Here is a 16339-nt window from a genome sequence, read left to right as displayed (position 1 = left end):
CAGACACAAAGGCAAACACTCATCGGTTATCATGTAAATGCAACCATGCTTACTTATCATCTGTTATCATCTCAGACATAAGGAAACTGTTATCATGTAAATGCTTGCTGCTTACAGTTATCCTATACTCATGTGATATGGCCTTCTCAGACACAAAGGCAAACACTCATCTGTTTTCATGTAAATGCTTGCTGTATACCATGCTTACAGTTATCCTATACTCATGTGATACGGCCTCAGACATACAGGGAAACTTTACACTCATCAGTTATCATGTAAATGCTTGCTGCTTACCATGCTTACAGTTATCCTATATTCAGGGGATACGGCCTTCTCAGACACAAAGGCAAACACTCATCTGTTATCATGTAAATAGTTGCTGTTTACCATGCTTACAGTTATCCAATACTCATGTGATACAGCCTTCTCAGACACAAAGGCAAACACTCATCTGTTATCATGTAAATGCTTGCTGTTTACAATGCTTACAGTTATCCTATACTCATGTGATACGGCCTTCTCAGACACAAATGCAAACACTCATCAGTTATCATGTAAATGCTTGCTGCTTACAATTATCCTATACTCATGTGATATGGCCTTCTCAGACACAAAGGCAAACACTCATCTGTTATCATGTAAATGCTTGCTGCTTACAGTTATCCTATACTCATGTGATACGGCCTTCTCAGACACAAAGGCAAACACTCATCTGTTATCATGTAAATTCTTGCTGTTTACCATGCTTACAGTTATCCCATACTCATGTGATACAGCCTTCTCAGACACAAAGGCAAACACTCATCTGTTATCATATAAATAGTTGCTGTTTACCATGCTTACAGTTATCCTATACTCAGGGGATACGGCCTTCTCAGACATACAGGGAAACTTTACACTCATCAGTTATCATGTAAATGCTTGCTGCTTACAGTTATCCTATACTCATGTGATATGGCCTTCTCAGACACAAAGGCAAACACTCATCGGTTATCATGTAAATTCTTGCTGCTTACAGTTATCCTATACTCATGTGATATGACCTTCTCAGACACAAAGGCAAACACTCATCGGTTATCATGTAAATTCTTGCTGCTTACAGTTATCCTATACTCATGTGATATCACCTTCTCTGACACAAATGCAAACACTCATCAGTTATCATGTAAATGCTTGCTGCTTACAGTTATCCTATACTCATGAGATACGGCCTTCTCAGACCCAAATACAAACACTCATCTGTTATCATGTAAATGCTTGCTGCTTACAGTTAATCCTATACTCATGAGATACGGCCTTCTCAGACACAAATGCAAACACTCATCTGTTATCATGTAAATTCTTGCTGCATACAGTTATCCTATACTCATAAGATACGGCCTTCTCAGACACAAAGGCAAACACTCATCAGTTATCATGCAAATGCTTGCTGCTTACAGTTATCCTATACTCATGTGATACGGCCTTCTCAGACACAAATGCAAACACTCATCAGTTATCATGTAAATTCTTGCTGCTTACAGTTATCCTATACTCATGAGATACGGCCTTCTCAGACACAAAGGCAAACACTCATCAGTTATCATGTAAATGCTTGCTGCTTACAGTTATCCTATACTCATGTGATATGGCCTCTCAGACACAAATGCAAACACTCTCATCAGTTATCATGTAAATGCTTGCTGCTTACAGTTATCCTATACTCATGTGATATGACCTTCTCAGACACAAATGCAAACACTCATCAGTTATCATGTAAATGCTTGCTGCTTACAGTTATCCTATACTCATGTGATACGGCCTTCTCAGATATAAAGGGAAACTTTACACTCATCAGTTATCATGTAAATGCTTGCTGCTTACAGTTATCCTATACTCATGAGATACGGCCTTCTCAGACACAAAGGCAAACACTCATCAGTTATCATATAAATAGTTGCTGTTTACCATGCTTACAGTTATCCTATACTCGTGTGATACGGCCTTCTCAGACATAGAGGGAAACTTTACACTCATCAGTTATCATGTAAATTCTTGCTGCTTACAATTATCCTAAACTCATGTGATACAGCTTTCTCAGACACTAAGGCAAACACTCATCGGTTATCATGTAAATGCTTGCTGTATACCATGCTTACAGTTATCCTATACTCATGTGATACGCCCTTCTCAGACATACAGGGAAACTTTACACTTATCAGTTATCATGTAAATGCTTGCTGCTTACAGTTATCCTATACTCATGTGATATGGCCTTCTCAGACACAAAGGCAAACACTCATCAGTTTTCATGTAAATGCTTGCTGTATACCATGCTTACAGTTATCCTATACTCATGTGATACGGCCTCAGACATACAGGGAAACTTTACACTCATCAGTTATCATGTAAATGCTTGCTGCTTACCATGCTTACAGTTATCCTATACTCAGGGGATACGGCCTTCTCAGACACAAAGGCAAACACTCATCTGTTATCATGTAAATAGTTGCTGTTTACCATGCTTACAGTTATCCCATACTCATGTGATACAGCCTTCTCAGACACAAAGGCAAACACTCATCTGTTATCATGTAAATAGTTGCTGTTTACAATGCTTACAGTTATCCTATACTCGTGTGATACGGCCTTCTCAGACACAAATGCAAACACTCATCAGTTATCATGTAAATTCTTGCTGCTTACAATTATCCTATACTCATGTGATATGGCCTTCTCAGACACAAATGCAAACACTCATCTGTTATCATGTAAATGCTTGCTGCTTACAGTTATCCTATACTCATGTGATACGGCCTTCTCAGACACAAAGGCAAACACTCATCTGTTATCATGTAAATTCTTGCTGTTTACCATGCTTACAGTTATCCCATACTCATGTGATACAGCCTTCTCAGACACAAAGGCAAACACTCATCTGTTATCATGTAAATAGTTGCTGTTTACCATGCTTACAGTTATCCTATACTCATGTGATACGGCCTTCTCAGACATACAGGGAAACTTTACACTCATCAGTTATCATGTAAATGCTTGCTGCTTACAGTTATCCTATACTCATGTGATATGGCCTTCTCAGACACAAAGGCAAACACTCATCGGTTATCATGTAAATTCTTGCTGCTTACAGTTATCCTATACTCATGTGATATGACCTTCTCAGACACAAAGGCAAACACTCATCGGTTATCATGTAAATTCTTGCTGCTTACAGTTATCCTATACTCATGTGATATCACCTTCTCTGACACAAATGCAAACACTCATCAGTTATCATGTAAATGCTTGCTGCTTACAGTTATCCTATACTCATGAGATACGGCCTTCTCAGACCCAAATACAAACACTCATCTGTTATCATGTAAATGCTTGCTGCTTACAGTTAATCCTATACTCATGAGATACGGCCTTCTCAGACACAAATGCAAACACTCATCTGTTATCATGTAAATTCTTGCTGCATACAGTTATCCTATACTCATGAGATACGGCCTTCTCAGACACAAAGGCAAACACTCATCAGTTATCATGCAAATGCTTGCTGCTTACAGTTATCCTATACTCATGTGATACGGCCTTCTCAGACACAAATGCAAACACTCATCAGTTATCATGTAAATTCTTGCTGCTTACAGTTATCCTATACTCATGAGATACGGCCTTCTCAGACACAAAGGCAAACACTCACCAGTTATCATGTAAATGCTTGCTGCTTACAGTTATCCTATACTCATGTGATATGGCCTTCTCAGACACAAATGCAAACACTGATCAGTTATCATGTAAATGCTTGCTGCTTACAGTTATCCTATACTCATGTGATATGACCTTCTCAGACACAAATGCAAACACTCATCAGTTATCATGTAAATGCTTGCTGCTTACAGTTATCCTATACTCATGAGATACGGCCTTCTCAGACACAAAGGCAAACACTCATCAGTTATCATGTAAATAGTTGCTGTTTACCATGCTTACAGTTATCCTATACTCGTGTGATACGGCCTTCTCAGACATAGAGGGAAACTTTACACTCATCAGTTATCATGTAAATTCTTGCTGCTTACAATTATCCTAAACTCATGGCAGACACTAAGGCAAACAATCATCAGTTATCATGTAAATGCTTGCTGCTTACAGTTATCCTATACTCATGTGATACGGCCTTCTCAGACACAAATGCAAACACTCATCAGTTATCATGTAAATGCTTGCTGCTTACAGTTATCCTATACTCATGAGATACAGCCTTCTCAGACACAAAGGCAAACACTCATCTGTTATCATGTAAATGCTTGCTGCTTACAGTTATCCTATACTCATGTGATATGGCCTTCTCAGACACAAATGCAAACACTCATCAGTTATCATGTAAATTCTTGCTGCTTACAGTTATCCTATACTCATGTGATATGACCTTCTCAGACACAAATGCAAACACTCATCAGTTATCATGTAAATGCTTGCTGCTTACAGTTATCCTATACTCATGTGATACGGCCTTCTCAGACATAAAGGGAAACTTTACACTCATCTGTTATCATGTAAATTCTTGCTGCTTACAGTTATCCTATACTCATGTGATACAGCCTTCTGAGACACTAAGGCAAACACTCATCAGTTATCATGTAAATTCTTGCTGCTTACCATGCTTACAATTATCCTATACTCATGTGATACGGACTTCTCAGACATAAAGGGAAACTTTACACTCATCTGTTATCATGTAAATTCTTGCTGCTTACAATTATCCTAAACTCATGTGATACAGCCTTCTCAGACACTAAGGCAAACACTCATCAGTTATCATGTAAATTCTTGCTGCTTACCATGCTTACAATTATCCTATACTCATGTAATGGACTTCTCAGACATAAAGGGAAACTTCATCTGTTATCATGTAAATTCTTGCTGTAAATTCTTGCATGCTTATGGCCTTATCCTATACTCATGTGATCACAGCCTTGCTGCTTACAGTTAGACACATATGGCCTTCTCAGACACAAATGCAAACACTCATCTGTTATCATGTAAATGCTTGCTGCTTACAGTTATCCTATACTCATGTGATACGGCCTTCTCAGACACAAAGGCAAACACTCATCTGTTATCATGTAAATGCTTGCTGCTTACCAACAGGCATGGGTATGGTGCTGACAATTTATGAAACATAACTGGTGGGAGGCACTGATTCCTTGTGTACCCAAGGGAGGCAACTTTGCACAGACATAACAGGGGCAGCTCAGTTGGAAAAAGAAAGATATCATCATGATAGTTACAAAGTTACAGATAAACATGATTTATACAGATTATACCATAACTTTCGGTGCATAATCCTCATAATCATGATAACAGGCAGATGTGTTTCAGCATCATTTTAACATCTGTTGATCTCAGTGATGTGGATCTCACTGGTGTTAGCCTTGGTAACTCATAAGACTAAGGGCTTGTTAATCAGTGGAGAATTATTGATCAGCTATATATAGATACTGGCCAAAACTCATTTGCTATATTTAGCCAGCCTCTATGGCGGTCTTGTTGACTTCATGGCTGTACTATAGAGTGTTTATGCTCGAGCTATCATGTTTACTTGTATGCAGTTGTAATATTGGTGGCTGGGAAAAAATAATTGTTCCCATTTACATGACACAGTGATAAACAGTTTTGCCAGACTCTTTGGCATGCAATAAGTAAATTATACTCACCCTCAACATGAATAAGCTCTGACCTTTTCTTTTGACCAGAGTGAGTGAGTGAGTGAGTGGGTCAGTGAGTGAGTGAATGAGCAGGGAAGGCAACAGGAAAATCTATTTTAAGCTGAAAACTTAATATTGTGTCATCGAATGGCGGGTTCAGAATGATCAATTTGAAATAAAATCGGCGGATCCACGGAAAATTGCCATCCCTGAGTGAGTGAGTGAGTGAGTGAGTGAGCAAGCTAGTGAGTTGAGTTGAGTTGAGTTGATTTTATGTCGCTTTTAGCAATATTTTAGCAATACGATAGGTAGGGGGGACACCAGAAATTTTGGCTTCACACATTGTACCCATGTGGGGAATGAAACCCTAGTCTTTGGCGTGACAAGCGAACGTTTTAACCACTAGGCTACCCCACCGCCCCGTCTGGGTTTTAAGTCCACACAGGACCTGCTTCATTTTCCCCCCAGCCAGAATACAACCCTGGGAGTTGGCCAGGTTTGGGGTATTGAATAAGAGTCCTGTGGTCTGTATGGACAACCTTCTACACAACTTGAACTTGTACGGGATCTAGATGCCCTGGTTACACTTGCAGTGTTCACGAATGGTGTTTCAAAGTCACAGGACATTGGGTCTGTAAGTTTCAGATGTCTGTCTGACCCATTGAAAATGCACAGGACCCATGGAATAAAATTATACACACATTTAAGATTTAATATTTCTTATAATTGACATTGAAATTATTAACAAACATAAGATTTATAAACAGCAAACAAGTATCACATGTCACATAAAACAACCTCAGTCAAAGTCACTGTGAAATATATAGTCAGACACTGGGGCAGGCAGGTTGTAGACTTCTGTCTGACCGTAGGCGAATCTGCCGATTTGTCAGAGGGTCAGACGCTATTCGTGAACACTGCACTTGCCAGTGGCACCGTTCATGTCAATGGGAGGGATATGCCAGAAGCAATTAAAGGCTTGTGCAAACATGTCAGTGACCAATGTCTTTACAGAAGCAGGGAAATTCTGCCTTTCATTACAATGAAAAACAATGTTTAGACTGGTGTGTAAATACAAGCCTTGATTGCCTCCTGAATATATTTACCTGTGTGACTTCGAACTTTGTTAAAAAAGTACACACAACAGAAAAGTTTTGAAATAATTTTCATACGGTCTAGTTCTCCAGTGTATATGATGGGCCTAAGTGTAATACTGGAGGTCAAAAAGTGTAATTTGGACCTAAAAAGTGTAATACTTAAAACAAAATACTTAGTGAAAGCTGATAACTTTATAAAAATTACTTGTAAGAAGGTTTATTCACATGAATAGGAAATACTCTAGACAGAAATACATGTGACCAATCATTATGAAGCTCCATACATTGAAAATTGTTGGTCATGTGACACAAAATACTTCAATTCCTTACAAGTTAATTGGAATGAGCACGATGCTAAGAGTAAGACCATTTCTGAACCCCTGTACCAGTGCGTTACGAAACACTTCCCTGTGAATTTTTTCCCCCACTTTATTGATTTTCATAAAAAGAGTAGAAAAGCGTAATTTTCGCAGATTAAATGTAATGGTGTAATTTAATGGTCAAAATCGTAATAATTACGCCCAAAGCGTAAAGGTTGGCATCTATGTATACGGTCTCACTGACCTGTAGAAAAACTTTTACCAGGTTATGACCATGATCACTGACCCATGACGGAATGAGTGATGAATTGCGCAAAAAATATTCCCCAGGGCTATAAAATATATTTATCTAAAGGGAAGTATTCTCTGTGTCAGGAGACCATCTCCAGACCAAATCTTGATCATAGTTGATGTTTTACTTAGTGACCTGAGTGAAGTTGACAAATTACTGGTATCTCGATGGACTAAAGATTTGGACCATGCAATCAAACACTGATTTGCGATGATACATTCAATTACAGTGAGTGAGTGAGTGAGTTTAGTTTTACGCCGCACTCAGCAATATTCCAGCTATATGGAGGTGGGCTGTAAATAATCGAGTCTGGACCCGACAATCCAGTGATCAACGTTATGATCCTCGATCTACACAATTGGGATACGATGACATGTGTCAATGATCCTGGGTTAGTCGTCTCTTATGAAAAGAGCATGGATTACAGAAGACCAATTCTATCCCTGATCTTCACAATTCTTTCAATTACGGACTATATGATCACATGATATTGAACACTGCAGGTAGCTGACTTAGATGTATGAAAAACAACATTTAGAAACATAAACAGTATTGTGCACATTCAAACACAACCTCTGTGATGTTACAAACTTACAATTTGTATATCCACCATGCTTTTGTATACATAAATAATCATCGGCAAACATTTTGTTTTCTTTGACTGGCATTTAGAAGCTGGTATGAAAAGAAGAGAAATGTTGCATCTATCGCAATAAAGAAGTTGTATATCCATCAAAAATTGTTCCTCTTTAAACACTGTGATTGTATATATTATTCCTGTTATCTGACTTTATACTACAGGCCTGTGGCCTCCTCAGAACTGGAATAAAAGAGATTTGAGATATTACTATTATTGAGCTCGTATATCATGTATATGATTTTCTTTTAAATTGATAGACCACTCATCAGTTTCGAATTTTAAACAAAAAAACTGTTTGACGACAGCTTGAATCATGCTATTGCCAGATCACCTACACACGTGTTTACAGGTCTTGTGGTTATGTTGTTAAAATCTGGTTGTTAGGGGTGAAACGGTACGTTCTTACCACGGTACAGTATGTTTTGTGGTACAAGGCCTTCGGTTCGGTTCCGTCTGTTTCAGTTTGGTATATATGAGAACTTACTTTAGAGAAAATAACAGCCTTCTGGCCAAGAAATGCATAGAATTTGACAAAATGATTTGATTTCTAGACAATTTAGAAAAGGTTTTAAAAGGTTAATAAATGACAGTACGAAAACCAAAAATACCGAATTTTGGGATTGCTCTGTTTGATTGGCATTTACAAGTTAGTGACTAATAAGAAAGTAAGATTGTTTATGGATAACAACTTCTTTTATTATATAGGATGCGATGTTTCGGTAAGGATTCTTATAGTACTTATACTATTGTCAAGCAAGAGTGAAGTACTACAGCACAGAAATTAAGTGTGTATATAAGTCTGTTTTGTGCTGTAGTACTTCACTCTTGCTTGACAACGGTATAAGAATCCATACCGAAACGTCACCTCATATATAATAAAAGAAGTTGTTATCCATAAACAATCTTACTTTCTTATTTTTGGATTGCATTACGGTATACCGAACCGAAGGCAAAATACATGGTTCTACTAATACCGTGGTATACCGTTTCACCCCTACTCGTTAACATCACATGTCCACTATGGTGATTCTGATTTCTGAAACTGGATCAAGCATGAATCTGTTGGTTACCTCGGGACAAACTTGACCAGTTTAGACAGCCACTGACAGTCATGATAATGGGCCACGTTATTTGCAGCACATTGATGCGGTAAGGGCATCAACTTATTACTGTAATCAGGTTACTGGTAGTGCTACCTCTTATACTGCTCAACTTACAACTACTTCACGTGACATTAATTAATAGATCACACTGTTTTATAATAAGCATGACAGTCAAAGGGTTCTCTTTAAACCTTGATGGCAAGAATAGGTTTTGCATGGTAGAGGAATACAACTGTTATTAAAAAAACACCTTATTTTCTAACACTGTAGCTCTGATAGAAGCACTGGTAGACATAGTGAGAGAATGACCTCTAAGTCCCAGGCTATATTTAGTGGGGACAGCACTTATTCAATTTGTTTGGAGCTTTGTGTTAGCGACATGGCTCTGATGTTATTGCATGGTACAGATATCAGAAATTGATGGGTTCATTACACGGCTTTTCGAAATATAAACCCTCAACAGGATGTGGGTCAAGATCACGTTGATGCATAGCGCCACAAATTGGAGATTATACAGCTTCAAGAGCTCGACCCTCAACAAGATGTGGGACTAGGTGGTGTTAGCTTGAGGAATTATAAATTGGTGGGTTCAATACATGGCTTCAAGACCCAGCCCTTCAACAAGATGTGGGACTAGGTGGGATCATAAATTGGTGGGTTCAATACACTGCTTCAGGACCCAGCCCTTTAACAACATGTGGGACTAGGTGGGATCATAAATTGGTGGGTTCAATACATGGCTTCAAGACCCAGCCCTTTAACAACATGTGGGACTAGGTGGGATCATAAATTGGTGGGTTCAATACACTGCTTCAAGACCCAGCCCTTCAACAAGATGTGGGACTAGGTGGGATCATAAATTGGTGGGTTCAATACACGGCTTCAGGACCCAGCCCTTTAACAAGATGTGGGACTAGGTGGGATCATAAATTGGTGGGTTCAATACATGGCTTCAAGACCCAGCCCTTCAACAAGATGTGGGACTAGGTGGGATCATAAATTGGTGGGTTCAATACATGGCTTCAAGACCCAGCCCTTTAACAAGATGTGGGACTAGGTGGGATCATAAATTGGTGGGTTCAATACATGGCTTCAAGACCCAGCCCTTCAACAAGATGTGGGACTAGGTGGGATCATAAATTGGTGGGTTCAATACATGGCTTCAAGACCCAGCCCTTTAACAAGATGTGGGACTAGGTGGGATCATAAATTGGTGGGTTCAATACACAGCTTCAAGACCCAGCCCTTCAACAAGATGTGGGACTAGGTGGGATCATAAATTGGTGGGTTCAATACATGGCTTCAAGACCCAGCCCTTTAACAAGATGTGGGACTAGGTGGGATCATAAATTGGTGGGTTCAATACATGGCTTCAAGACCCAAGCCCTTCAACAAGATGTGGGACTAGGTGGGATCATAAATTGGTGGGTTCAATACATGGCTTCATGGCTTCAGACCCAGCCCTTCAACAAGATGTGGGACTAGGTGGGATCATAAATTGGTGGGTTCAATACATGGCTTCAAGACCCAGCCCTTCAACAAGATGTGGGACTAGGTGGGATCATAAATTGGTGGGCTCAATACATGGCTTCAAGAGCCTGCCCCTCAACAAGATGTGGGACTAGGTGGCGTTACTTTGTGGAATCATAAATTGGTGGGTTCAATACATGGCTTCAGGACCCAGCCCTTCATCAAGATGTGGGACTAGGTGGGATCATAAATTGGTGGGTTCAATACACAGGCTTCAAGACCCAGCCCTTTAACAAGATGTGGGACTAGGTGGGATCATAAATTGGTGGGCTCAATAGTGTGCTTCAAGACCCAGCCCTTCAACAAGATGTGGGACTAGGTGGGATCATAAATTGGTGGGTTCAATACATGGCTTCAAGACCCAGCCCTTCATCAAGATGTGGGACTAGGTGGTTAGTAACATGGCGGTGAGAAGTATATTTGAAATTAAACCAATCAACTGAGAAGTGCCTGAACTGCAAGTCAAGCCCTTGGCTTTAACATCATCACAATATGCAGGTTGTCAAATCCTTGGACTTTCTTAATCAAGGGACATTTTAATTCTGTTAACTAACTTTTGGGAGGTTGTCAGCAAATGATTGTCGATGCCAACTGTTGTGAAGACTGGCAGGTGATAAGTGAGCAGAGGACATGGTCAAGAAATACGTAGCTAACTCCCTCCATGTCAACACAGCCGACACAACCATAAGGAAGTCACATTGACATGAATGATATGTAACTTGAAACATGTCATGTCAACAAGGTCAAGATGTACATAACTTGACAAATGTCATGTCAAGATGATCAAGGTGTTCACACCTTGACAAATGTCATGTCAGGATAATCAAGACGTTCACATTGTGGCAAATGTCATGTCAAGATGTATAGAACTTATCAAATGTCATGTCAAGATGATCAAGATGTTCCCAATGTGACAAACATCATGTCAACATGATCAGGGTGTTCGCACCTTGACAAATGTCATGTCAATATGTTCACAACTTGACAAATGCAATTTTGACATTATCAAGATGTTCACAACTTGAACAAAATCATGTCAACATGAAAATATACACACCTTAACATATCACATGGTATCCTCTTTATCTTTACTTGTACCGCTATTGATACATGACATAATGACTTGTTGCACAAATGACAAAGGACTGAATGCATGGAACCATTGGTGAATCACTGGGATAAAAACACCTGAAACTAGCTGGAACAAAATATTTAAGACACTAGCATCCTTTTCTAATATGTTGGTAACTCAGCACAAAGAGTAAATAGCAGATAGATTAATTTCTTTCGATATTAATTATCATTTTAACATGTTTTGGACAGGACCTGTTGAATATTGTATTGGAGATCCTACAGAATAGGCAAATTCTATCTCTATCAGCAATGGTCAAAATAGGGGACAAACTTCAAGGGGACATGTTGAGGGTTCTAGATGTTTCCAAGATCTGAGTACTACTGCAGCAAGGTTTAGGATCATGGTGACAATAAAAGAAATCTTCACATCTTACTCCAAAACAACACCCTGTAAGTTTTAACACATTGTAAGTGTGTTGTATACAAAAAATGCTTTGAAAATAGTTGTAGATTTACCTTTGAAGTATTAACACTGACTATACTAACAGGGGTATGTAGTAATTCTGCTGTATTAGGACAGATGTGGAGATCTAATATTTTGGGAGTAAAAACATCCACGTCTTCTTGCAACCTGCACAGAACTGAATAAGTGAACAAACCCAGCATAACAACATACTGGGCTGTTTGCGTGACACATTAAGGGTGATATTTAAATACCTGGCTCTTACTGTAAATTGACACCAGCATTTGAACCATATGACAGACCTCTATCTCCTTTCTGTTTTGCTGCAATATACGTCTACTGACTGACACACAGTACTGACACTATGCTTAGCATCACGTGACGTGTGTTGTTACATTTATAAACATGGATATTTGTGACGTGCCCAACATGACATTTATCATACTCATAGTTCGAAAGCTATTAAAAACGGGCACCTGTTTGAACGTAAATACCCCGTTAAAGGGTTATTGTTGTTGTCTTTTGATTTGTAATGCTTACACATAATTGTGACTGCATTTGGACCGCGAATTGATACTTCGATGTGAACAACGTGGAATATTTTTCCACACTGGGGATTCTGTCAAAATCTCCCATGTTTTAATTTCAAATGAGGTCATGTTAGAATGTCAAACGGTGCATGCACGTTAAACAGGGCCGTCGTTTAATTTCACAATATTTACGTAAAAAATATTCTTACCTCTATCCTATTAAAACTGTCACATTATACAACATATCTTCTTCAATGATCTCTTTAAAATTCTGGTTTTCAAATCTACGGAGTTAGCTTCTTATCCATATTCAAAGCACTTCCGCCATTGTCTGCTACCTGACCTCGTGCTGACCTACCACTAGATGGCGCACCAAAAGGAATCCCCATATCTATTTTTAGTATTACGTTACATCTATTTTTAGCAATGTTCACGGCGTTGAAACGGGGAATTCCAGAACAACAACACCGAATCAGAGAGTGGGTTAAAAATTCACCGTCACATCGACATTATTGAAACCATATCAGTACATGGAACAATATACATTGTATTGTAATGTTAAAGTGGGATTGTATAATATAGATGGAGAATGGTACGAAAACTATGCCCCATTCGACACAAACAGTCTAATGACGTGATTAAAGAATAAGGTTGTTGTAATTATTATTTTTCCCACAAGAGTTGTAATTTCTCATATCCCTGACATTAACATTTCATCAAGTGTGCCTGTCATTATCACTCATTCTCAATAACGGGGTGCAAATGCTGTCGCCGCCATGCTTTTGTTATGGTTGGATAATGGTATCAACCAGGCCATCATGCATAAACAGTCCAATAACTCCAAAAGTATATTTGTTACAGCTAAGGTAATCGGCCAATTTGACATGTTCGTTACTGTCGCCGGTAACAAAACCTTACTTTGCAGTTAAACGTAATGCAGTTTGGTATACAAATACCTGGATATTAGTACATTAGGACATTGATATTGGTCAAAGGTTTCATTTTCTGCAAATTGTTTAGCCAATGCATTCGTTTGAGATAAATGAATTTGGTCTAGTGCCATGTCGCCAGTTTTGAGGAAATGTCCGTGACTAATTTTCAGCTTGGCAAGTACATGCAAAGCATAATGATAACCATTCACTTTGAATGAAAGCATCAGTTGTAGATGTCTCCTTAAACAAGCAAATCTTTGAAGGGCATTTAGAAGTGGAATACATAGGAAAAGCAGGATTTTATGGATGTCAACTTCTTTATTGTGAATAACACGACGTTTCGGAGTGTATGCTTGCTCCTTCATCAGGTGATGCTTGCAAGCATCAGGTGATGAAGGAGCAAGCATACACTCCGAAAGGTCAAAATCGGCTTTCAATCGACTTGTAGAAATAACAATAAAAATTGGTAGATGTCATGAGTGATCTATAGGCCAATCATCCATAATTATGTTTACATTAAGTTTTAATCGATTGCATGCGATGGTAGCGTAGCGATCGGCAAAGAAGGCGGATGGGGTACACCGAAGTGTCCGGCCTTGTCATGATGTATTATACTGTGCAGCATATATCTTTAAAATCTTTAATCCTCGCAAAGACACGAGGGCCTGTGTGCCATATAGGAAAAGAAAAAAATATTCAAAGCTTGTGTGTGGTAAATGGTAACTTACTGCTTGATTTGCTAGAAAATGTATTCGAAACTACATAGCTTGTGAAGTTCAGATACTATTTTTCAATTAGTGGTTTATATCTAGTGGTTGGAAAACTATTAAACCATGTTTGCTCCTAATAGACTACACATATGGTTTATGATTAAACTTTCAGAGGATTTGAAAGTATTTGTCACTTCATGGCATTTTGTTTCATATGTAAAGTTTAATTTCACCCAGTCTGGTCAATGTTTGAAAGTTCAGTATGTTTATCCTGCACTGCACTTGCTGGTTATTAGTTAGTTCGCCTAGCAGGAACACAGTCACAATGTTAAGGAAACATGGGTTGTCTCCCCATTGACAGGCACCCATTTGACAGACAGTCGATTAACAGACACTGAACTAGAAGGTTAATTAGGGTAAATTAATGACATGTATTTTCGGCAATCTTTTAAAGTAAATAATATAGCTCCAGTTTTTTTCCTGTGTTTTTATTTGGACTATCCCATTATAATCTGTAGGTAACAGGTAGTAACTAATCTGTTCATTGAACCGTAAATGTTGTTGTTTTAAGGTGTCGGCGAACTGCCTGTCTGCGTAATGGGAGGACACCGAAACATGTACTCTTAGGCTTGGTAATAAGGGCCAGTAGGTGCGTGTATTTATCGGTATGTTCTCATTTCGCCTACATCCCATTTCACCTACAGTCTTAAAACAACATGTCATGGCCTGTTGACTGTTGATTACGCAATGGTGAACTAGTGGTACCCCTATGATCTAATAATGGACTCTTCTAGCTGAAGTAGTTGGAGGACAAAAAGAATTTATTTATTTCTGTTACTTATCATTTTCTGATCACAATGAAATGATAATTTATTTATCTTATATCACATCATATAATCACATCATCTTCTAGTTGAAGTAGTTGAAGGACAAAAAAGAAAAGTTTTTTAAAGAATATATTTCTGTTATTTGTCTGTTACTTATTTATTCTGTTATTTGTCATTTTCCGATCACAATCGTGACATAGTCCATTCTCCATGATCGATCTGTCTTCGTGCCAGTCTGTTCACTGTTTCCAATTTCTTTATAGCAATGACGAATTCATATAAGCACAATATCCTTTAAGTGAGTAAACAGTCTGATATATGTGTCACGGGATTTGCTGGGAAGTAGGGAAAAGGCAACTGGATACATCTGGTCCTGTACAAGGCAGTGCAAAACATACACTTGAGTCCAGAGACTAGGGCACACATAACATGTTCCATCCGTGTACAGTGTTTCGGCCACAGCAAGGATATCCAGCATCTCTGCGGTTGTGAAGATTAGAATCCTGTTGTCATCACCGTCGTCTACCACCAGGAACTGCCGGCCGTCTGAAGTCTCTGTCGTAAAAGCTTCAATTTTGTCTCTATTTGTTTGTAATTATTTTAAAAAACACAATCATGCGCAAGTCTTGAGGTTGTCACTTGTGACAACAGATCTTATCCTCTTTACTCAACTACATATCCTTATAACAACTTAGTATTTCACAGTGAGAAATTAACTACATCTCATCATCGCATGCATTAAACCCTGTCATTTTATTTTAACCCTGTTTTAACCCCTCGGTGGATGCACTAATCCTGTTTACTCAACTACATATCCTTATAACAACAGTCGACCAAGACTCAGTGAGTCAGGTTCCTTATAAGAGTAGGGCTGCATTCTCTAATCCCAATTCGCCTACATTGTTTTTGTAGGCGAATTGAAATGTAGGCGAATAGAGACTAAACCGTATTTATCGGCCTAGGTGGTTATCCCTTTTTTCAAACCCCTAGGGAAAGTTATGTCTATTGTTCTTGGAAGTGTTTTATTAGCATAACTGATTAACTGCCCTGGGGCAATTATTTCTACTTAAAACAATAAAATTGTACTTATTTTGATAATCTTCATTATGCCTAATACATTACACG

At 38.7% G+C, this 16339-nt stretch overlaps 1 protein-coding gene across 2 annotated transcripts in view; it reads right to left on the bottom strand.

Moving 5' to 3' along the window:
- Positions 1-13083, bottom strand: part of LOC124292512 (fibroblast growth factor receptor substrate 3-like) — a 45892-nt gene extending 32809 nt beyond the window's left edge. For both annotated transcript variants that reach the window (XM_046729630.1, XM_046729631.1), the window contains exon 1: positions 12955-13083. The gene's annotated coding sequence lies outside the window, so the exon portion shown is untranslated. The remainder of the gene's footprint in view (positions 1-12954) is intronic.
- Between the last annotated feature and the right edge of the window lie 3256 nt (positions 13084-16339).

Source organism: Haliotis rubra, unplaced genomic scaffold, assembly GCF_003918875.1.
Source record: "Haliotis rubra isolate DU_JTF1 unplaced genomic scaffold, ASM391887v1 Scf52, whole genome shotgun sequence".
In the NCBI taxonomy this organism is placed as follows: Eukaryota; Metazoa; Mollusca; class Gastropoda; order Lepetellida; family Haliotidae; genus Haliotis; species Haliotis rubra.
The sequence above is the reverse complement of the archived record's forward strand: the minus strand, read 5'-3'. Positions and strand labels throughout refer to the sequence as shown.